General features: G+C 45.3%; 1 protein-coding gene across 2 annotated transcripts in view; it reads left to right on the top strand.

Annotated features, from left to right (window-relative positions):
- The window catches only part of LOC126416382 (uncharacterized), an 822,286-nt gene that overhangs the window by 419,758 nt on the left and 377,341 nt on the right, over positions 1-25,187 (top strand). Inside the window, exon 4 of one of the 2 annotated variants that reach the window (XM_050084062.1) lies at positions 24,907-24,977. The gene's annotated coding sequence lies outside the window, so the exon portion shown is untranslated. Of the gene's footprint in view, positions 1-24,903; positions 24,978-25,187 lie in introns of both variants that reach the window. The other variant, XM_050084061.1, reaches the window with a different exon arrangement.

The following is a 25,187-nucleotide window of genomic DNA, read 5'->3' as shown; positions in this document are numbered from 1 at the left end:
GCGTCGAATGACACGCGGCCCGTCAGCGGAGTGGCAGGTGTATCGAGGTGTTTGGACTTGGCCTTCGCTTTGCGCAGCGACCGCGTCAAAATCAGGCGGCCGGGGCTCGGAGCCAGCCAGTCATGCACGCTAATTCCGAGGGCACCGCTGAATGCGAAACGTGACCGCCGCGGCGGCCGCCGTGCCGCTGAAGAATGGGCTGGGATGAGCGCCGTTTTCTGGGCAGAAAAAGACCGCGCGAGAACGCTAACGGTGTCGCGGGCTCGCCACACACTCCGGCCTCAGCGCCCGATGCTCTGAAAGGCCTCCGCCAGCTGCGAAACATGGGCCTTGCAATACAAACGATAGTCGACTTAAATTTAAGTAGTGCAGGCTAAATACCTGTGTAAGCAAGTGATGAACTATCCTCGTTATGTTCCACGGAATGAACTTGAGTGTGTTCGTCAAGTGTGATTCCAAATGTTAGATTCTGAAGTGAAAGGAATAAAATTAAATTTACTGCACAACTCAAAATCAATAAAGCGGTGCGAGGGAAAAACGACTGTCTGAACGCCTCAGTACGACCTCTAATTTCCCTTATCTTTGAACGGTGATCATTGCGCGTTTTGAAACTTGGTGGCAATAATATATGCTTTACATCCTCGGCGAAGATCGGATTTCGCAATTTAATGAGCAGCCCCTTCCGTTTAGCGCTCTGTCTGCAAGTGTGTCCCACTTCAAACTTTCTATGAGGTTTGTAATTCTCTGGCTATGGCTAAATATACCAGTCACGAATCTTGCCACTCTTTTTTGGACCATCTCAATGTCTTGAATCAGATCAAACTGGTGAGGGTCCCATACAGATGAATAATACTCTAAGACTGGACGAACTAACGTATGCCGGCCGCGGTGGTCTCGCGGTTCTAGGCGCTCAGTCCGGAACCGCGCGACTGCTACGGTCGCAGGTTCGAATCCTGCCTTGGGCATGGATGTGTGTGATGTCCTTAGGTTAGTTAGGTTTAAGTAGTTCTAAGTTCTAGGGGACTGATGACCACAGATGTTCAGTCCCATAGTGCTCAGAGCCATTTGAACCATTTGAACTAACGTATTGTAAGCTAATTCCTTTATTGAAGGACTGCATCGCTTCCGGATTCTACCAACAAACTGCAATCTAGAGTTCGCCTTTCCCGCTACTTGTGTAATCTGATCATTCCATTTGAGATCATTTCGGATAGTCACACCCAGATACGTGACGGATGTTACCGCTTCCAAAGACTGATCATTTGTTTTGTACTCGTCATTAATGGGGATTTTCGCCTTGTTATACGCATTAGGTTACACTTACTAATATTGAGAGATAACTACCAATAATTACACCACGCATTTATTTTCTGCAAATCCTCATTGATTTGTTCACATTTTTCGTGTGATACTACTTTCCTGTAGACTACAGCATCATCAGCAAACAGTCTAATGCCGCTGTCAATACCATCAACCATATCGTTTACGTAAATCGTAAAAAGCAGCGGACCTATTACGCTGCCCTGGGGCACACCTGAAGTTACGCTTGTTTCTGTTGAAGTCACCCCGTTCAGGACGACATACTGCTCTCTGTCTGTTAGAAAACTTTCTATCCAAGCGCATATGTCATCGGATAGACCGTAAACGCGTACTTTTTGGAGCAAGCGACAGTGCGGAACTGAGTGGAACGCCTTTCGAAAGTCGAGAAATATGTCATCAACCTGGGAGCCGGTATCTAGAGCCTGTTGTATATCATGCACAAAGAGGGCCAGCTGTGTCTCGCATGACCGCTGTCTCCTAGAACCATGCTGGTTTCTGCAGATGAGCTTCTCAGAGTGTAGAAAGTCATTATGTCTGAACACAAAATATGTTACATGATTCTACAACATATCGATGTCAGTGAAATTGGGCGGTAATTACGTGTATCCGATTTTCTACCCTTTTTATAGATTGCTATGACCTGGGCCTTCTTCCAGTCCCGTGGAACTTTCCGTTGTTCCAATGATCTCTGATAGATGATGGATAAGAATGGTGCTATATTTGTAGCATAGTCGACATACAATCTTATGGAGATACCGTCCGGGCCAGACCTTTACTCAAAGAAGCAAAAAGTAGGATCAAGAAAATTAAATGAACATCATTCTCTGACATTAAATACACTCATGTGTAAAACTTAAAGACGAAAGTAACTTTCGTATGATGTATCACTGGAAGGTAACACAGCTCGATGAAACTTAGTCCATGCCTAGAACTAACTGATACAGCATAGCACAGAAGGTAACTGAAAGAAATACGCAATGAGACGAGCATCAATGACACTTTTATTCAAAGGCAATAACCGCGATTTACGATGATTCTCTGGACATTACGAAAAGGCGGGACATGGTTGTTAATTAGGTGTGTGATCACACGGACGGCAGCGCATACTCTGCCACGTGCTTCCATGCTGGTCTGTAGGTTGGATAATGAGTTCTTGTGATGGGGTGTTCTATTGCTCCACCAGCGCGCTTGACAGCTCCTAGATAGCTGTTTATGTATGTTGACGTGCTAAAGTAGGCCTGCGCAACGCATCTCTCACGTGCTTGATTCAGGTCCGGGAAATGGGCAGGCCAACCCGTTCGCCGAATATCCTGTCGCTCCAAGATCTCCTCCATATGCTCAGTTCGAAGCGGACGCGCATTGTCCTGTATAAAAATGAGGTCAGAGCAGAATGGAGCCGTGAAAAGATGCACGTGGGAAATATGGAGTGACAACAACGTTGACCGGTGAGTGTACCTTGTTCAAAGATTTGCACATCAGTACGCCCATCCAACATGTGCCTCATCTCACCACAACATGTGACCACCACAGCGACCATGTTCGGCATGATTTTGTGGGTACTTCATATGACGAGAGGTAGGAACACGTAATGCAACCACTAACATTATCAGACACGATCGTTTTTGTGGTTCCGGTTTTATGATGTGTGGAGGCATGATGTTGCATGGGCGCTCTGACAAAACGTTTGAACACGGTACGTTGACCGGTCAGCTTTATTGCGACACTGTACTTCTTCCCCACGAGAGTCTTTTGAGGGGTGCATTAGGCTCTGACTTCAGTTTTACGGCTGACATTGCGCGACTGCATCGAGCTGCGTAGATGGAGAAGCTCTTGCAACTTAAATCCTACTGAGCACTTGTGGGATGCCTTGGGGAGACGTGCTACAGCACTCCACATGTTCCAGCGACTGTCCAGCAGTTGTCAACCGCGCTACTGGAGGACTGGAACACAGTAACACAAGAACTGCTTACCAACCTTGTGGTCGCCGTGGGAGCACCTTGCAGGGCATGCTCTGCTGTCCGTGGTGATCACACACCCTATTAAGAACCATGTCTCACCTTTTGTATGTCCAGGCAAGCATCATGAATCGCGGTGACTCCAGTGTAATTATAGTCTTTGAATAAAAATATCGTTTCTCTTCGTCTGCTTGCGTATTTCTTTCAGTTACCTTTACTATACTATACTATAGCAGTTCTTTCTTCGTATGGTCCAAGTTTCATCGAACTATTTTACTTAACATTGACACATAAGGCGAAAGCTACTTTCAAAAAAATGGCTCAAATGGCTCTGAGCACTATCGGACTTAACTTCTGAGGTCATCAGTCCCCTATGACTTAGAACTACTTAAATCTAACTAACCTAAGGACATCACACACATCCATGCCCGAGGCACTATTCGAACCTGCGACCGTAGCGGTCGCGCGGTTCCAGACTGTAGCGCTTAGAACCGGCCACTCCAGCCAGCGAAAGCTCACCAGTGTGTATTTCTCAGATGTATGAGTATAAAGTACCAATGTCATTGCATAGAATGCATCAACCCATAAATATACTTAGTCGCTCGAAATACGATGACGCGACCAATCAGTGAAACACGCATAATATTCATTTGGCTGCGCGGAGTGGCCGCGCGGTTTGAGACGTCATGTCACGTACTACGCGGCCCTTCTCGCTGGAGGTTCGAGTCCTCCCTCGGGCATGGGTGTGTGTGTGTGTGTGTGTGTGTGTGTGTGTGTGTGTGTGTGTGTGTGTTGTTCTAGCATAAGTTAGTTTACGGTAGTGTGTAAGGCCAGGGACCGATGACCTAAGCAGTTGGTCCCTTAAGAATTCACACACATTTGAACATATGAATATTCATTTTCTCATGTTTGCTTTCAGATACAGGATGCTTAAAAGGGTGCCACATATTCCTACATGTTGTAGTACTGATCAAAAGTAGAAGAATGAGATGCCTGGAAACCAGTACCTGTTGAGATATGGGTAACCGTGTCCTCCATTCCCATCTGTCAGGTAGAAGTGCGCACTAGAGACACTGCTGCTTGTGGTTACCACACATCCTGACACATCCTCCATCCCTTCCTCGCAGTGAGTTACGCATTTTTCCATCTCCATTTCTATTCAGATTGCGCCGCAGGTTTTAGTCATACGTTCCTGTAACGTCTGCACACTGTCGATGGTTTGGGCATGTACTAGCGCCTTTAAATGTTCTCATAGCCGGAAATCCAATGGATTCAGGCCTGGTGAACTGGGACGCTACGCTACCTGATTACCTTGACCAATCCATCGCCCAAGAAACGTTCTAGTGGGGTGCTGTCTCATAATCACTTGTGTGCGTCGTCCATAAACCACAGTCGTGTTTCTGAGAGGCTAAAGTCCTCAAATAGCACCGGTAACTCATCGCGCAAAAATCGGCGATACACAGCAAATGTTAACACGTATGGTAAAGTGTATGGTCCTACGAGTCTGTCATCGACGATTGCTGCCCATACATTCATACTAAAGCTCCATGACTGCTCGAGGATTTGCATCTGCCTACACGAGGGTATTGCAATTTACTGTGCCATCTCTTGCTCTCGCTCTAAGCACTATGGGACTTAACATCTGAGGTCATCAGTCCCCTAGACTTAGAACTACTTAAACCTAACCGACCTTAGGACATCACACACATCCATGCCCGAGGCAGGATTCGAACCTGCGACCGTAGCAGCAGCGCCGTTCCGGACTGAGGCGCCTAGAACCGCTCGGCCACAGCGTCCGCCCACCTCTTGCGAATCCTGCCCCATCTACACTCCTGGATATGGAAAAAAGAACACATTGACACCGGTGTGTCAGACCCACCATACTTGCTCCGGACACTGCGAGAGGGCTGTACAAGCAATGATCACACGCACGGCACAGCGGACACACCAGGAACCGCGGCACACAGGGCCAACACCCGGCATCATGGTGTGGGGAGCGATCTCCTACACTGGCCGTACACCACTGGTGATCGTCGAGGGGACACTGAATAGTGCACGGTACATCCAAACCGTCATCGAACCCATCGTTCTACCATTCCTAGACCGGCAAGGGAACTTGCTGTTCCAACAGGACAATGCACGTCCGCATGTATCCCGTGCCACCCAACGTGCTCTAGAAGGTGTAAGTCAACTACCCTGGCCAGCAAGATCTCCGGATCTGTCCCCCATTGAGCATGTTTGGGACTGGATGGAGCGTCGTCTCACGCGGTCTGCACGTCCAGCACGAACGCTGGTCCAACTGAGGCGCCAGGTGGAAATGGCATGGCAAGCCGTTCCACAGGACTACATCCAGCATCTCTACGATCGTCTCCATGGGAGAATAGCAGCCTGCATTGCTGCGAAAGGTGGATATACACTGTACTAGTGCCGACATTGTGCATGCTCTGTTGCCTGTGTCTGTGTGCCTGTGGTTCTGTCAGTGTGATCATGTGATGTATCTGACCCCAGGAATATGTCAATAAAGTTTCCCCTTCCTGGGACAATGAATTCACGGTGTTCTTATTTCAATTTCCAGGAGTGTATAAATAAAATGCAGTCTGTGAACTGCGGATCTTCAACGGACCATATCTCAGCGGGTTTTGGTTTGCGGACATATCGGTGTGGGAACTTTTCTTCCATATTACCTCCTGCAAGAGTATGTGACCTCTTTCTTTAAACACCAGCGTAGCACTTGCGCCCTATCCTCAATTACTTGTTGAATGTATTCCAATCTCGAGCTCCCTTTGCAGTTTTTACCCCCCTACAGTTCCCTCTAGTAGCATGGAGGTTATTCCACAATGTCTTAACACATGTCCTCATGTCCTATCTTCTTGTCCTTCCATCTTGTCAGTATTTTCCATGTGTTCTTTTCTTTGCCGATTCTGCTGAGAACTTCCTCATTCCTCGTCCAATGAGTAAATGCAATATTCAACATTCTTCTGTAGCACCATATCTCAAAGCTTCGATTCTCTTCTGTTCCGATTCTTCACTACCATACAATGCTGCGCTTCCCCTCATGAACCATGGACCTTGCCACTGGTGGGGAGGTTTGCGTGCCTCAGCGCTACAGATGGCCGTAGCGTAGGTGCTATCACAACGTAGGGGTATTTGTTGAAAGACCAGACAAACGTGTGGTTCCTGAAGAGGGGCAGCAGCCATTTCAGTAGCTGCAGGGGCAACAGACTAGATGATTGACTGATCTGGCCATGTAACAGCAATCAAAACGGCCTTGCTGTGCTGGTACTGCGAACGGCTGAAAGCAAGGGGAAACTACAGCCGTAATTTTTCCCGAGGTCATGCAGCTTTACTATGTGGTTAAATGATGATGGCGTCCTCTTGGGTAAAATATTCCGGAGGTAAAATAGTCCCCCATTCGGATCTCCAGGCGGGGACTACTGAGGAGGACATCGTTATAGGCAGAAAGAAAACTGATGTTCTACGGATCGGAGCGTGGAATGTCAGATCTCTTAATCGTGTAGGCAGGTTAGAAAATTTAAAAATGGAAATGGATAGGTTAAAGTTAGGTATAGTGAGCATTAGTGAAGTTCGGTAGCAGGAGGAACGAGACTTCTGGTCAGGTGAATACAGGGTTATAAATACAAAATCAAATAGGGGTAATGCAGGAGTTGGTTTAATAATGAATTAAAAAAAATAGGAGCGCGGATAAGCTACTACGAACAGCATAGTAAACTGATTATTGTAGCCAAGATAGACACGTGACCCAAGCCTACCCACAAGTGGCCACGAACGCCTAGACAATTTTGTAACCATGGTTTCCAGGAGCAGAATTGGACTCTGACCACAATTTATTGGTTATGAACTGTGGATTAAAATTGAAGAAACTGCAAAAAGATAGTAATTTAACGTGATGAGACCTGGATAAACCGAAAGAACCAGAGGTTGTAGAGAGATTCAGAGAGATCTTAAGGGAACGATTGACAAGAACATGGAAAAGAAATAAAGTAAAAGAAGGACAGGTAGCTTTGAGAGATGAAATAGTGAAGGCAGCAAAGGCTCAAGTAGGTAAAAAGAGGAGGGCTGGTAAAAATCTTTGTGTTAACAGGAGAGATATTGAATTTAATTTATGAAAGGAGAAAATATAAAAAAATGCAGTAAATGAAGCAGGTGAGAAGGAATACAAACGTCTCAGAAATGAGATCGACAGAAAGTGCAATATGGCTAAGCAGGGATGGCTAGAGGACAAATCCAAGGATGTAGAGGCATATATCACTAGATAGATACTGCCTACAGGAAAATTAAAGAGACCTTTGGAAAGAAGAGAACCACATGTACGAATATTAAGAGCTCAGATAAAAAACCAGTCCCAGGCAAAGAAGCGGAAAGGTGGAAGGAGTATATAAAGGGTTTATTCAAGGACGATGTACTTGAGGGCAATATTATGGAAATTGAAGAGGACGTAATTGAAGATGAAATGGGAGATATGATACTGCGTGAAGAATTTGACAGAGCACTGAAAGACCTAAGTGGAAACATGGTCCCGGGAGTTGACAACATTCCATTAGAACTACTGATAGCGTTGGGCGAGCCAGCCATGACAAAACTCTACCATCTGGCGAGCAAGTTGTATGAGACAGGTGAAATACACTCAGACTTCAAGAAGAATATAATAATTCCAATCCCAAAGAAAGCAGGTGTTGACAGGTGTGAAAATTACCGAACTATCAGTGTAATGAGTCACGGCTGCAAAACAGTACCGCGAATTCATTAGAGACGAATGGAAAAACCGGTAGAAGCCGATCTCGGGGAAGATCAGTTTGGATTCCGTTGAAATGTTGGACACACTAGGCGATACCGACCCTACGACTTATCTTAGAAAATAGATTAAGGAAACGCAAAGCTACGTTTCTGGCAATTGTAGACTTAGGGAAAGGTTTTGACAATGTAGACTGGAATACTCTCTTTCAAATTCTGAAGGTGGCAGGGGTAAAATACAGGGAGCGAAAGGCTATTTACAATTTGTACGAAAACCAGATGGCAGTTATAAGAATCGAGGGGCGTGAAAGGGAAGCAGTGGTTGGGAAGGGAGTGAGACAGGGCTGTAGCCTATTCCCGATATTACTCAATCTGTATATTGAGCAAGCAGTAAAGGAAACAAAAGAGAAATTCGGAGTAGGAATTAACTCCCATGGAGAAGAAATAAAAACTTCGAGGTTTACCGATAACATTGTAATTCCGTCAGAGACAGCAAAGGACTTGGAAGAGCAGTTGAATAGAATGGAGAGTGTCTTGAAAGGAGGATAAAAGATGAACATCAACAAAAGAAGAGCGAGGATAATGGAAATGTAGTCGAATTAAATCAGGTGATGCTGAGGGAATCAGATTAGAAAGTGAGACACGTAAAATAGTAGCAGAGTTTTGCTATTTGGGGAGGAAATAACTGATGATGGTCGAAGTAGAGGGGATATAACATGCAGATTTACTATGTCAAGGAAAGCATTTCTGAAGCAGAGTGTAGATTTAAGTGACAGAAAGTCTTTTCGGAAAGCATTTTTGTGGGGTGTAGCAACGTATGGAAGTGAAACATGGACGATACCGACTCCACGACTTATCTCAGGAGATAGATTAAGGAAAGGCAAACCTACGTTTCTAGCATTTGTAGACTTGGGGAAAGCTTTTGACGATGTTGACTGGAATACTATCTTTCAAATTCTGAAGGTGGCAGGGGTAGAATACAGGGAGCGAAAGGCTATTTACAATTTGTGCAGAAACCAGATGGCAGTTATAAGAAGAGAGTAGAAGCTTTCGAAATGTGGTGCTACAGAAGAACGCTGAAGATTAGATGGGTAGATCACGTAACAGATGAGGAGGTACTGAATAGAATTGGGGAGATGAGGAATTTGTGGGACAACTTGACTAGAAGAAGGGGTCGGTCGGTTGGTAGGACATGTTCTGAGGCATCAAGGAATCACCAATTTAGAACGGGAGGGAAGCGTGGAGGATCAAAATCGTGCAGGTAGACCAAGAGATGAATACACTAAGCAGACTCAGAAGGATGTAGATTGTAGCAGTTATTCGGAGATGAAGAGGCTTGCACAGGATAGAGTAGCATAGAGAGCTGCGCTCCAAACGTACATTTTGCACACGCCGTATATGATTAGGGAAATACGGTTCTGTCTAGAACAAACCAAATTCTTCTTCTTTAAAACATAATATTTTTACGGTGAAGTTTCACCATCATCAGTGGGTTTATGTGCTATTAGGAAAAGAAATGAACCTTATGACAACGTCGAAACATGGCCGAAAAAAAGTTTAGGTGTTAAAGAAGATAACTTGCATTTGCTCAAGAATGAAGCATATTCCCATAATTATATATCACGTAATATCGTAAACAAACCAGTCCCAAACACGTCTGCATCAGCTGTCAGATTTGAATGCTGTTCCTGCAGCGGTTCTCGACTAATTTGAGGAATGAAACTAACACAGCCAAAACTATAACAATGCTGACGTCATAAAGAAACGTGAAATAGGAAAAAAGAAAGAACGTAAGGCATAACACGACCCCTGCTGCTCCCGAGTTCAAATGCTGTACCTTAGGTAACCTGTCACACCTCGCGGTCAATACATCGCGTAATGAATTCTGACGTTCGAAACAGGTCATTTGCTGTCTGACGATCGCGTGTTCATTTTGACGATAGAGCCGTGTCTTGCTCAACGCTGAATGCGTGTAAAGCTGGCATAGCTGTCTCAGCTGATGATGGAAGGGCGCTGGAAACGTTGTACGAAAGTCGGACAGAAAGTCGCTGTTTGTGTAAATATGTCAAGTGAGAAAAAGAAGTCGTTCCACGTGAATGTAAGGATTACGCAAATCCAGATGCAATCGAGCGTGCCGGCCTACGATTACGCGGACAGGTACAGAGAATAATGCCCCAGCGTCAGGCCTTGTCGCACGCGCGACGCGGTGTTCCTGTCATTTCCCAGCATGCCGCGCGCGAGCTGCTACTGTGGACCGCCGGCACCCGTGTGTGTGGGAGGTGTCGTTCTGGTCACCTATTAAGAAATCATAAGGTGGCCCCCGAACTGGTTTTCGGGCTGGCCCACAAGAATACATTCCATATCGTGTTGGCACACCAGTACCGGCGACAGGAGCGATTAAGTTGTGACGGCTGTTGCACAGTGGTGGGAATAAAATTAACAGCGTTCCAATTCCATCGCACGCCCGTCTCTCTGATTCATGATAAATACATTTCTGGTCTTGTTGCAACATCACGATATGCCTTCAGTATCTGCCCTCACTGTGGTCCGAGCCAAGTGGTTACAATACTCTCAATGGTGAATCAAATCGGGTGATTCTGGGGAGAATTAGATTAAGAAATGAGGCACTAAAAGCGGTAGATGAGTTTTTCTATTTGGGCAGTGTAAGAAGCATGTTCTCACAGCCAGGACCTGTTTCAGGCTCAAGTGACAAGCGCCCCTTGAGGCACCAAGCTGAGATGCATGCCAGAGAAGCACAACAGCGTATTTGTAAAGAAGGTGTATCTATACACTACTGGCCATTAAAATTGCAGATAATAAACGAGTATTCATTGGACAAATATATTATACTAGAACTGGCATGTGATTACATTTTCTCGCAATTTGGGTTGCATAGATCCTGAGAAATCAGTACCCAGAACAACCACCTCTGGTCGTAATACCGGCCTTGATACGCCTGGGCATTGAGTCAAACAGAGCTTGGATGGCGTGTACAGGTACAGCTGCCCATGCAGCTTCAACACGATACCACAGTTCATCAAGAGTAGTGACTGGCATATTGTGACGAGCCAGTTGCTCGGCCACCATTGACCAGACGTTTTCAGTTGGTGAGAGATCTGGAGAATGTGCTGGCCAGGGCAACAGTCGAACATTTTCTGTGTCCAGAAAGGCCCGTACAGGACCTCTAACATGCGGTCGTGCAGTATCCTGTTGAAATGTAGGGTTTCGCTGGGATCGAATGAAGGGTAGAGCCACGGGTCGTAACACATGTGAAATGTAACGTCCACTGTTCAAAGTGCCGCCAATGCGAACAAGAGGTGACCGAGACGTGTAACCAATGGCACCCCATACCGTCACGCCGCGTGATACGCCAGTATGGCGATGATGAATACACGCTTCCAATGTCCGTTCACCGCGATGTCGCCAAACACGGATGCGACCATCATGATGCTGTAAACAAAACCTGGATTCATCCGAAAAAATGACGTTTTGCCATTCGTGCACCCACGTTCATCGTTGAGTACACCATCGCGGGCTCTCCTGTCTATGATGCAGCGTCAAGGGTAACCGCAGCCATGGTCTCCGAGCTGATAGTCCTTGCTGTCGCAAACGTCGTCGAACTGTTCGTGCAGATGGTTGTTGTCTTGCAAATGTCACCATTTGTTGACTCTGAGATCGCGACGTGGCTGCACGATCCGTTACAGCCATGCGGATAAGATGCCTGTCACCTCGACTGCTAGTGATACGAGGCCGTTGGGATCCAGCACGGCGTTCCGTATTACCCTCGTGAACCCACCGGCTCCATATTCTGCTAACAGTCATTGGATCTCGACCAACGCGAGCAGCAATGTCGCGATACGATAAACCGCAATCGCGATAGGCTACAATCCGACCATTGTCAAAGTCGGAAACGTGATGGTACGCATTTCTCCTTCTTACACGAGGCATCACAACAACGTTTCACTAGGCAACGCCGCTCAACTGCTGTTTGTGTATGAGAAATCGGTTGGAAACTTTCCTCATGTCAGCACGTTGTAGGTGTCGCCACCGGCGCCAACCTTGTGTGAATGCTCTGAAAAGCTAATCATTTGCATATCACAGCATCGTCTTCCTGTCGGCTAAATTTCGCGTATGTAGCACGTCATCTTCGTGGTGTAGCAATTTTAATGGCCAGTAGTGTAATTACAGGGTCCTGTCACATTAATGTGACCACCTATCATAAGCCTGAAAATCGCTTTTCGCAGCGGGAACATGCAGAGAGGAAGCCGGTAATAATAATAATGAGCGTATGGCATTGGTGGCCGGGAGACCCCTCGCAGGGTGGTTCGGCCGCCGCTCCACAAGTTCTTTAACGGCACTACGGCAACTTGCGAGTGAATGAGGATGAAATGATGATGAAAGAGACACAACACCCAGTCAGCTCAAGGCAGAGAAAATCCCTGACCCCGCCGGGAGTCGAACCCGGGACCCCGTGCGCGGGAAGAGCGAGAACGCTACCGCGAGATCACGAGCCGCGGGCATCAGAGCCGGTGAGGTTCTGGAAGTCACAGACAGGGATGTGTAGCCATTCCGACTCCAGTGCCGTAGCCAGCCGCGCCAGGTTTCGCGGTTGAGAATACACGGTGCAAATAGCCCGATCGAGGTGGTTCCACAGGTTCTGGACTGGGTTTAATCCGGTGCGTTTGGTGGCCAGGAGAGTACGGTAAACTCATCCTGATGCTCTTCGAACCGCGCACGTACTCGGCGGGCAGTGTGACAAGTTGCATTACTCTGCTGGCAGATGCCGTCGTGCCGAGGAAAACGAAACTGCATGTAGGGACAAATGTACTTGTGTTGATCCATTGTGCCTTCCAGAACGACGAGACCACCCACGGAATATCACGGAAACATTCCCCGGACAATAACACTCCGACGATTGTTGCAGGGTGTTTGTTTTCAGACGTTTGACTCCTTAAACGCCAGCGGCCGTACGTCCGATGGAGAATAAAACGAGATTAATCTGAACAGGCCACCTGCTGTCATTCACTGATGTCCAGTTGAGGTACTGGCGTGCAAATTCTAGCGTACATCGCCCGTGAACAGCAGTCACAATGAGTGCTTGAAACCGGTGCCTGCTGCAGAGAACCATACACGGCAATGTTCACTGAACCGTCGTTTGGGAGACACTGCACTGGCAACCCTGTGCTTCGTCTGGGCGGTCAGTTGCTCAAGCAAACCTATTCCCCCTTGTAAGTCTCCGCAGCAGTCATTCACCCCTCTCATCTACAGCCGGCGAGCAGCACAATTGCCTTGGCGCCGGTTTTGGAGAGCGCCGTTTTACTGTGCGCTGTACACTTTAACCACGTTGGCACACGAATAGTTTACAAACTTAACTGTTTCGGAAATGCTTCCACACTTGGCTCGAAAGCAAATGATCATGCCCTTTTGTAGACTAGATAAATCGCTCCGCTTCCTCATTATGACAATGGCTGCACTGTTTTCCGCGTCCCCCTGACACGCTTTATACACCCTCCACTGCTAGTGCTGCCACCTGTCGTCTGTGAGTGGTTATTGCACGTTGACGTCGAACATGGTCTGCGGTCACATTAATTTAACTGGACCGTGTAGTAGCGAAAACTGAAATGGTGAATAATAAAAGCAAAGATGTTGCATTAAACATGAATCTGCAGGCGAGTCGTTTGATAGATAACTATGAATGCCGTGGTTACAAGCTGCCACTGACTTGAGTAACAGTGTCCTAGTTACAATAAATGTGGTTGAAGAGTACACTTTAATACCAAGACCGCCATCTAAATGGCCTCAAATTTCACCCGAGGCCTACGTTAATATAAAGTACAATACTAGCTCAGCTCGCTACGTGTGGTAAAAGGAGTATTTCGAGAGTCAAGCTGATAACGACTTTAGGTCAACATCTTCTCGAGAACGATCGTGTGGACTGTCAACTTTAAGAATGCAAAATCATACCTTGAAGTCAATGATTCGTATTCTATTTTGAAAGATCACAGGATAGAAAAAGTTCAGTATAATGTTTTATTCAAGGGTAAAACTACCAGTACATATACTGAGCAACTGTAGGAATTAAGTATGACTTTTTAAGAGAATATTTATCTTACAAATCACACACAAGGTTCCTTTTCAGTTCTGTACGTCAAAAATTTGGAACGTTTATCAATTTTTAACTACTTCCACACAAAATTTCCAAAATTTAGGTGCTTATTGGTGGATTTCCTTCTCATGTGACATACAGTTTACGATGTTAAAACGAACCTACGTTTAATACGTCAGTAAAAAATAAGAAGCTATTTTTTAAAATGCTGTCCCACTTTTTCCGATAGAAAGTGAAATAATTTGTAAATTATAGAATTAAAAACGTCGAATATTAAACTAGAAAAAGACATAAATTTTACGTTTTCATTGATTCTACGCAGTATAATTGTAGCGACTGGAGTAGGTATGGTGCCTTGTCTTTCATCACATCTGCAGCCTGGATGTCCTGGAAAGGGGGAGTGGGTCTCTCTTCGGTCCGCCGGCTGCCTCTCTGCCTCCTACAGAGGCGGGGGTGGGGGTGGCTAGGCTGCTATCCTCAGATCCTTTACACACTGATTCTGACGTCCTATAGCTCTGGTCCTGCATCAGTACACTTGTCCATTGTGAGCCGTGATAGCCTATGCTAGATTGTGTCTGGATGTGGATATCGTTACCTAATACAGCTAGAGAAAAGTCTTTACAAAAACACGCGGATTGTCATAATCACAGGTAGGAATCGATTAGAAGAAATAATTATGAACCAGAGTGTCAGACAAGGATGTTGACTATCATCTAAACTTTTTAATATTTACAGTGACTTCATTCTTCGTAAACGGAAATAAAAGTAAACAATGGAATTAAAATAACGAATAAGGAATACCTGCATGTACTTTTATCTGCAGTTGACATCGTTATTATTCAAAAGAATGAAGATCACCTCCAAAAAAGATCTCTATACCTGCTGAACGAAGTATGCAAAAGAATTTCTGTAGCGGAAAAATCCAGTCCGATTAAAACTTGTTTTGGATAATACCGTTTTAGAACAAATCTCTCAAATCTCTTATTTAGGCTGTGCTACAAGTTTTGATTTTGACTCTGATATTGATAATGAAGTACACAAAATTCAAGTTTTCTGTGGCACCATTAGCAGAACATTGGGCCATAAAGTACAAAAAGAGACCACATCAAATTCTATAGAGGAATGACGATTCCTGTATTATTCTATGGAAGCGACAGCTGAAAAAAAAGAAATACGGAGGCTGCACAAGAAAAGACACGATTAAAAATGAAGATATTAGGAAAGAATTAAATATTTTCGACATGAACGAAAAAAATTCAAAAATATCCAGAAGACCCTGAACTACAAGCCGAATGAGAAAAGAGATATTGGAAGACCTCGAAAAAGATGGAAATGATTTGTTTATGAGTTCGGAATAGGCAACAGCCTAAGCTCTGAAAGCAAGATGATGATAATAAAGTAGGGAGCAAAGGTGAGAGTGAGGGGGGAACCACATACAGACTAGGAAACAGACAGACGTTGCCCTGCGCTGCAATGGGAAATTCTCCACCCTTGGTGAACAACATAGGCAAACCCTCGGCAGTACATCAGCAACGGCAGCAATATTGCCCAGCCGTACCACATAATTACTGTCTATTGCGGCCACATTGCACCAGAGTTGACAGCAACGCTATTGCGGACAAATATTGTGGTAAAATATGGGCCATTAAAACTTTCAAATGTTTGTGAATTCCTAAGGGACCAAACTGCTTAGGTCATCGGTCCCTAGACTTCCACACTACTTGAATTAACTTATGCTAAGAACAACGCACACACTCATGCCCGAGGGAGAACTCGAACCTCCGGCGGGAGGAGCCGCGCAGTCCGTGACATGACGCCTCAAACCGCGCGGCGAAACGCATCCTTAGCCGATGTTTGCTAAAAAATGGTTCAAATGGCTCTGAGCACTATGGGACTTAACATCTTAGGTCATCAGTCCCCTAGAACTTAGAACTACTTAAACCTAACTAACCTAAGGACATCACACAACACCCAGCCATCACGAGGCAGAGAAAATCCCTGACCCCGCCGGGAATCGAACCCGGGAACCCGGGCGTGGGAAGTGAGAACGCTACCGCACGACCACGAGATGCGGGCCCGATGTTTGCTCTTCACTGTAATTTCATCAGCTATTTTTCTTGTGTCTTCCGTTTTCACTGTGTTGTTATAGCATCCACTGAACATTTAAGACGTGCCTTATGAAACACAGACTAGCTGCACGCTCTGATTCGAATTTATCCAGATGGCAATCTGCGCGCATGCAATGCGGCGCTGCGGCTAACACCTGGCCGCTGAGACAGCAGCGATTTGTTTCCGAGGAGCGTGGCGCAAACGGCCCGCAGCTGTCCGTCTGTCCAGCGGTACAAATACCTGCGCCGGCAATGCGTGGGGTGCCGTGTCCCACATCACGCCATCAGGAAACCTCGCCCTGCGCTCACAACCTCCCTAGCATCTTACGTAGTGTATAATTTTGCAGCAAGTTTTCACGCGCTTCTAGTCAACGGCGGTAGAGTTGCACTCGATCAAAACTACGGTTCAGTGCGTAAGGAAATGGTTGATTGTTTGACTTGGGGGGAGGGGACCAAACAGCGAGGTCATCGGTCCCATCGTCTTAAGGAAGGATGGGGAAGGAAGTCGGCCGTGCCCTTTATGGAACCATCCCGGGATTTGCTTGAAGCGATTTAGGAAAATCACGGAAAATCTAAATCAGGATGATTATTTTTTCAAGTTTCTGCTACCAGTCACTTTTTATTTTATGCTTAATCTAACATAATGCAACGCGTTTCGAACATGTTCTGTTCATCTTCAGGCGTTTATACATACATACATAACTAGTTTAAGACTTTTTTTTAAAGTAACATTTCTCTAAATGTATGTATGTTTGTATAAACGCCTGAAGATGAACAGAACATGTTCGAAACGCGTTGCATTATGTTAGATTAAGCATAAAATAAAAAAGTGACTGGTAGCAGAAACTTGAAATAAATAATTATCCCACACAGTCACGGTGCACAAACATAGCCATTATGGCTGAAAATAATTATAAATCAGGATGGCTTCACGCGGCATTGAAACGTCGTCCTCCCAAATGCGAGTCCAGTGTGCTAACGACTGAGCCACCTCGCTCAGTAGGAAATGCTACGATTAGTAGCATAGTTAAGGAAACAAACATAAATAAATGTGTGAGAGAGAAATTGCGAGCCGACGACTTCCCTTAGCATGTTTGTTTCTTTGTTCTGCTCGCAATTAAAACTGCACATCATTCACTGTTAGTCCCTTGTGTATTTTATATCATAATAGAATATAAATTGGAGTTTATAAGTAATAAGAATTAGTAGATTGCGTAGCTTGTGCCCTTTTATATAATCAAACCAATTACTTTTAGATCAAGTATAGTTTACTTGCGCAAACACAAAGATATCTGTATATTTTGTAGCCAATAGAACGATCTTCATCAGGCCAACGACAAGAGTTTCCTCTTATTATTGATAAATGCGGAAGTTGATTACGAATAACAGAAACATGTTTTATAGAAGTTCGACAACTACTGAAGCGATGTTTGATATATTTTTGTTTTGCTGCTTTTTTTTATTGTACCTAATTTAGAGGAACTTGAGTTTTCTAGCACTATATGATCAGTTTGTACTGTTTTATTTTTATTTTTACTAGGTCGCCCTCTGTTTCACATTAAAAATCAATAGTTTTCGAATAAAACCTGAAATAACCATTGACAGTTTTAATTTTGTTATAAATAGTGTTTATTTTTAAGTAAGTGATAGGAAGAGAACGACGTAGAACTAAAATGTTCTATTTGTTACACTGCCCTTCATACCCTAAGGGAAACCATCATGCACTAAAGAAAAAAAATCTCTGCACCATAAAGTGATCTGCGACATGAACGAAATTTGGTAGGCGTGTTTCTGCACATGAAAGACGATGTGTATTCAGATTTCACGCCAGAGCGGCAACAGCAGCGCCACTGTGAGGATGAAAATCTGGTTTAAGTGCACTGCTGGCCGTTAAAATTCTACACCACGAAGATGACGTGCTACAGACGCTAAATTTAACCGACAGGAACACGATGCTGTGATATGCAAATGATTAGCTTTTCAGAGCATTCACACAAGGTTTTCGCCGGTGGCGACACCTACAACGTGCTGACATGAGAAAAGTTTCCAACCGATTTCTCATACACTACCAGCAGTTGACCGGCGTTCCCTGGTAAAACGTTGTTGTGATGCCTCGTGTAAGGAGGAGAAATGCGTACCATCACGTATCCGGATTGTAGCCTATCGCGATTGCGGTTCATCGTATCGCTACATTGCTGCTCGCGTTGGTCGAGATCTATGACTGTTAGCAGAATATGGAATCGGTGGGTTCAGGAGGGTAATACGGAACGCCGTGCTGGATCCCAACGGCCTCGTATCACTAGCAGTCGAGATGACAGGCATCTTATCCGCATGGCTGTAACGGATCGTGCAGCCACGTCTCGATCCCTGAGTCAACAGATGGGGACGTTTGCAAGACAACAACCATGTGCACGAACAGATCGACGACGTTTGCAGCAGCATGGACTATCAGTTCGAAGACAATGACTGCGATTACTGTTGACGTTGCATCACAGACAGGAGCGCCTACGATTGTGTACTCAACGACGAACGTGGGTGCACGAATGGCAAAACGTCGTTTTTTCGGATGAATCCAGGTTCTGTTTACAGCATCATGATTGTCGCGTCCGTGTTTGGCGACATCGCGGTGAACGCACATTGGAAGCGTGTATTCGTCATCGCCATACTGGCGTATCACCCGGCGTGATGGTGTGAGGTGCCATTGGTTACACGTCTCGGTCACCTCTTGTTCGCATTGACGGCACTTTGAACAGTGGACGTTACATTTCAGATGTGCTACGACCCGTGGCTCTACCCTTCATTCGATCCCTGCGAAACCCTACGTTTCAGCAGGATAATGCACGACCGCATGTTGCAGGTCCTTTACGGGCCTTTCTGGATACAGAAAATGTTCGACAGCTGCCCTGGCCAGCACATTCTCCAGATCTCTCACCAACTGAAAACGTCTGGTCAATGGGGGCCGAGCAACTGGCTCGTCACAATACGCCAGTCACTACTCTTGATGAACTGCGGTATCGTGTTGAAGCTGCATGCGCAGCTGTACCTGTACACGCCATCCAAGCTCTGTTTGATTCAATGCCCAGGCGTCTCAAGGCCGCTATTACGGCCAGAGGTAGTTGTTCTGGGTACTGATTTCTCAGGATGTATGCACCCAAATTGCGTGAAAATGTAAGCACATGTCATTTCTAGTATAATATATTTGTCCAATGAATGTCCGTTTATCATCTGCATTTCTTCTTGGTGTAGCAATTTAAATGGCCAGTAGTGTACCTGCTGTAACGGTCGTGAGCGTTAGTTACCTTTGAGATTGGACGTGGTGAGTTGATGTTACTCAATAAACCATTTAAGGCGACAAAGACGTCATGAACATCACCTCACTAAACTTGAACGGGGCCGTGTAATAGGCTACGAGAAGCTGGATGTTCCTTCTGCGATATCGCAGAAAGACTTGGGAGCAATGTAGACGTTGTACATCATTGTTTTGTAGCGGTGGTCACGGGAATGTACGGTCACAAGAAGACCGGACGGCCAAATATGACCACCGACAGCGAAGAACCTGGTGGCTCTGGCGCATCGTAAAGCATCTGCAGCTGCAGTCTGAGCAACAGTTGGCACCGCAGTGACACAACGAACTGTTACGAATCGGTTACTTCAAGGACAGCCCTGTAGCGTGCATTCCACTGACCCCGAACCACCGCCATTTGCAACTTCTGTAGTGTCCAGCAACAGCTCTTTGGTGGAGGGTAGCGTGGAGGTCTGTTCTGTTTTCTGAAGAAAGCCTATTGTCTGGGGTGCGATTTCATATGACAGCAGGAGCATTCTCGTAACCATCCCACGCACCCCATCAGCAAAATTGTGCGTTAATATTGTGATTCGACCCGTTGTGCTGCCATTCATGAACAGCATTCCAGGAGGTATTTTCCAGCTGGATAACGCTCGCCCACATGCCGCTGTTGTAACCCAACATGATTACAGAGTGTCGGCATGTGCTCGATTACCAGATCTGTTTCCAGTCGAGCACAGATGGGACATATGTGCTAGACAATTCCAGCGTCATCCACAACCAACGGTTGTACTTGGTCACCGCCTTCGTGCCCTCGCTCACGGCGTGCTTGGCCAGCTCGCCAGGCAGCAACAGCCGCACAGCGGTCTGGATCTCGCGGGACGTGATGGTCGAGCGCTTGTTGTAGTGCGCCAGGCGAGAAGCCTCGGCCGCAATGCGCTCGAAAATGTCGTTCACGAAGCTGTTCATGATGCTCATCGCCTTCGACGAGATGCCCGTGTCAGGGTGCACCTGCTTCAGCACCTTGTAGATGTAGATGGCATAGCTCTCCTTCCTCTTGCGCTTCTTCTTCTTGTCGCCCTTCGAAATGTTCTTCTGCGCCTTGCCAGCCTTCTTGGCGGCCTGCCCGCTAGTCTTGGGCGGCATCTCGAACGAACGTACGGCAGCAACACCAGTAGCAAGCGCTCCGCTCTAGTCAGCGTCTCCCCACACAGTGGGAGTATCAATGTAGATGTAACCGTCCCTGTGTTAACCGAGCAAGTCCAACAGGCATGGGACTCCAAACCACAAACTGACTTACGCTACATCTACATCTAAATCTACGTGAGTACTCTGCTATTCACAATACAGTGCCTGGCAGAGGGTTCAATGAACCACCTTCAAGCTGTCTCTCTACCGTTCCACTCTCGAACGGCACGCGGGAAAAACGAGCACTTATATTTTTCTGTGCGAGCCCCGATTTCTCTTATTTTATCGTGGTGATCATTTCTCCCTATGTAGGTGGGTGCCAACAGAATGTTTTCGCAATAGGAGAAAACTAGTGATTGAAATTTCATGAGAAGATCCCGTCGCAACGAAAAACGCCTTTGTTTTAATGATTGCCACTCCAATTCACGTATCATGTCTGTGACACTGTCTCCCCTGTTTCGCGATAATACAAAACGAGCTGCCCTTCTTTGAACTTTTTCGATGTTATCCGTCAGTCACACCTGTTGCGGATTCCACACCGCACAGCAATACTCCAGAATAGGGCGGACAAGAGTGGTGTAAGCAGTCTTTAGTAGACCTGTTGCACCTTTAAGTGTACTGCCAATGAATCGCAGTCTTTGGTTTGCTCTACCCATAGTATTATCTATGTGATCGTTTCAGTTTAGGTTATTTGTAATTGTAATCCCTAAGTATTTAGTTCAGTTTACAGCCTTCAGATTTGTGTGACTTATCGCGCAATCAAAATGTCGATGATTTCTCTTAGTACTCATGTGAATAGCTTCACACTTTTCCTTATTCGGGGTCAATTGCCACTTTTCGCACAATACAGATATCTTATCTAAATCATTTTGCAAGTCGTTTTGATCGTCTGATGACTTTACAAGACGGTAAATGACAGCATCATCTGCAAACAATCTAAGACGGCTACTCAGATTGTCTCCTACGTCTTTAATATAGATCAGGAGCAATAGAGGTCCTATAACACTTCCTTGGGGAACGCCGGATATTACTTCTGTTTTACTCGATGACTTTCCGTCTATTACTACGAACTGTGACCTTTCTGACAGGAAATCACGAATCCAGTCGCACAACTGAGGCGATACTCCGTAGGCACGCAGTTTGGTTAGAAGACGCTTGTGAGGAACGGTGTCGGAAGCCTGGAACTCTAAAAATATGGAATCAATTTGACATCCCCTGTCGATGGCACTTACTACTTGATGAGTATAAAGAGCTAGTTGTGTTTCACAAGAACGATATTATCTGAAACCGTGCTGACTATGTGTCAATAAATCGTTTTCTTCGAGGAACTTCATAATGTTCGAAAGCAGTATATGTTCCAAAACCTTACTGCATATCGACGTTAGTGATATAGGCCTGTAATTCAGTGGATTACTCCTACTCCACCTGTACAACACAATGCATGCACATTTGCATGCTTGCAGTCAACATTCTAGCAGTTACATCGGTTATTAATGCACCAGCATTTCACATATGCAATGACTTATCTCTCGCTTACATTAACCTGTCATTTTGCAATGTGAATCACTTAAATATGTTACATAGACAAATGTATTCCCTAAATTTCATTACTCTGCATTAATTATTTTTTGGTGCTGCGATTTTTTTCCGTCGGTGTATATCTCCCTCATTTTCTAGATGGTTCACCGCTTCATGCGGGCCGAGGCTCGGCTTGTCTGGGCTTTTGCTCTGTCCTTCTACATTTCAATTAGCATAGTGGAGGCGCATTTTTCTGTCGGCACGACTTTTTTCATTTCGGCAGAATCATAGTATCAGCACTTTTTGCCTTTGATACTTGTTCCCTCTATAAAGGAATTCACAGGTCCAGTCTATTTTTGCACAAAAAGATGCGGTATACTGATCTATAGTCACAAGCCTTTAAAATGAATGGGAATCACAGAAGAGGAGGGTACGAATTTTCAGTATCGTATAATAGATAAAGTCGCATAACTGACGGATACCGCAAATATGTTATGGAACGACATCGCAACAACTTGCAGAAAAAAATTATAGATGGTTGACAATGAAAGGGCAAAAAATTTCAACCATCGACAGACAGAATTCATTGTTCCGTACATCACGAAGCACTTCGTGCTAAACTTTCAGACACGGAGAACGTGATGAAACTGGAGGTACGAATAGTAAATTTTCTGAAGTCGCATGCATTATTCCACTGTCATTTGCAACAGATTTCGATGAAATGGAGACATTGTATACAGGGGGTATTGTGTGTAACTGCAGATATTTCTATTGGTGACTGAGGACGGTGTACTTAACAACATTACATCAGTATTTACATCATTTTTAGACTAATAATTTAGCCACTACAAGTTTTATGTTTTTAGGTTGGTTAGTACCTCCAAGTACATGTGGCTAGAGCAAGCCATTAAACGTTATTTTCCCCTGGGCAGAGGTCAGGTGGTGAAATGTGGAAACGTGGCTGCAAAATGGTTAGTCTATACTGACAGGCGTAGTCCACTTAAGAGTGCAATACGACTGTACTGAAAACATCAGTTCATAAAGTTTGTGATGTGTTTTTGGGAGCCGGCCGGAGTGGCCGAGCGGTTCTAGACGCTACAGTCTGGAACCGCGCGACCGCTACGGTCGCAGGTTCGAATCCTGCCTCGGGCATGGATGTGTGTGTCTTCGTTAGGTTAGTTAGGTTTAAGTAGTTTTAAGTTCTAGGGGACTTATGATCTGAGCAGTTGAGTCCCATAGTGGTCAGAGCCATTTGAACCATTTGTTTTTGGGAAGACTGTTCAATGCAGAGGAAAAACAAACAATACACTGATGTGTGTTCATATGAAGATGCCACGTATAAAAGTATCTACTCTTGTACCCGTTACACCCTGCTTTACTGCTAAGTACGTTGCTTACATCAAGGGGCATGCCTGGGAAAGAGGGGAGCGGAAACACCAAAGAGGGGAGCGGGAACGAAAATTAGATCTTCCGGAATGGGTTTCAGACCTCACCAACTGCACACTGCCCCCATTGCTAAGTGATAACTTATTTGTGATTCGATGGGTCTGCATTTAAAAAAAGTGCGTTGTAGGAGGGACAATTTCTGACAAAAATCCCGGTGCGTTCCGCTAAGGTCACTGGCGTTAAAGAAAATGGGTGGTCTGAATAATTCATTATGGCCCTGAAAGAATCACAAGCATAGTTTTCTAAACCTTTCAAGGACATTGCTGTTTTCGCGACCATTTTCCCTTCAGTCGAAAGAGCACCTGTGTGTGTATGCAGTGGAACTGATTGATCTGCATGTAATTCCCGTTTATAAGACAAACCCTTTCGCGTTAAAATTGTCCGTGAGGCTTAGATGTTTCCTTTGGGAAGATTTTCCATGTCTGTATAATGAAGTTGCAAGTGCAATAAAATATTTCGATGAACATTACTGTGTAAAAGGCTTTTTTCGATTACGAAACTAAATAAGTCACGTTTACTTGGCAACCTGAGTGCGAAAATCTTTGGACTTCCAGAATGAGAAGTTTGGAAGGTAGGAGACGAGATACTGGCAGAAGTAAAGCTGTGAGTACCGGGCGTGTGTCGTGCTTCGGTAGCTCAGATGGTAGAGCACTTGCCCGCGAAAGGCAAAGGTCCCGAGTTCGAGTCTCGGTCGGGCACACAGTTTTAATCTGCCAGGAAGTTTCATCTTTGGACTTGTCTGCATATGTCGCTATGCCAACAGTTTGCACAAGATAAAAATTATACCTCCAGCACACCAAAAATAATTAAATGATACTGAAAAATTCTTTTGTTTGTGATCTGTGTTTTTGATAAATATGAAATAAATTTGTATGCGTTACAATTGCACTGCCTCCTAAACTCGACACTATCGTAGTTTCCCCTTCTTCCTCCGCTTCACACTCAGACAACGTGGTGTGGTGATGAGTGAAGTGTGCAGCCAGGAGACAGCAAGAACACTGCTCGTGTGCCAAATTCTTGGCCGTCCCTGGTGCAGATCATATATTTTCCCAGGGGATTCGTGCTCACGTTGGCGAAGCCAAGGCAATCATAAGAATTAAAACTAAGAACACTTCTTTGACATGCTCACAGACACTAGAGAGATCTGAGAGATATATATTGCACGTTAATATCAGATTTTTTGCGTAGTTTAGTTGGTAAACATTTCAAAGAGATTTTCTGTTGCAGCAGAGAGCGGAACATCGTGGTGGCTGCCTGCAGACGGTGCCAATCGCCACAACGTCGCGACTTTGGACCCTGACGTGAGTTGCCAACTAATTTAAATCACACTATAGGCGCAGGGTGGTTTACAAAACATTCGTTCCACCGATTCTTGAGAACTTATCTGGCACCCTTATGAAGTTGTATTAATAGCGAAGATTCAGAGAAGAGCGGCATGTTTCGTCACTGATTTGTTCATTACGCGTGAGACCATTGGATAGATGCACATCAGGCTCCAGTGGCAGGCGCTA

Source organism: Schistocerca serialis, chromosome 8 (assembly GCF_023864345.2).
Source record: "Schistocerca serialis cubense isolate TAMUIC-IGC-003099 chromosome 8, iqSchSeri2.2, whole genome shotgun sequence".
NCBI classification, from domain to species: domain Eukaryota; kingdom Metazoa; phylum Arthropoda; class Insecta; order Orthoptera; family Acrididae; genus Schistocerca; species Schistocerca serialis.
The sequence above is the reverse complement of the archived record's forward strand: the minus strand, read 5'-3'. Positions and strand labels throughout refer to the sequence as shown.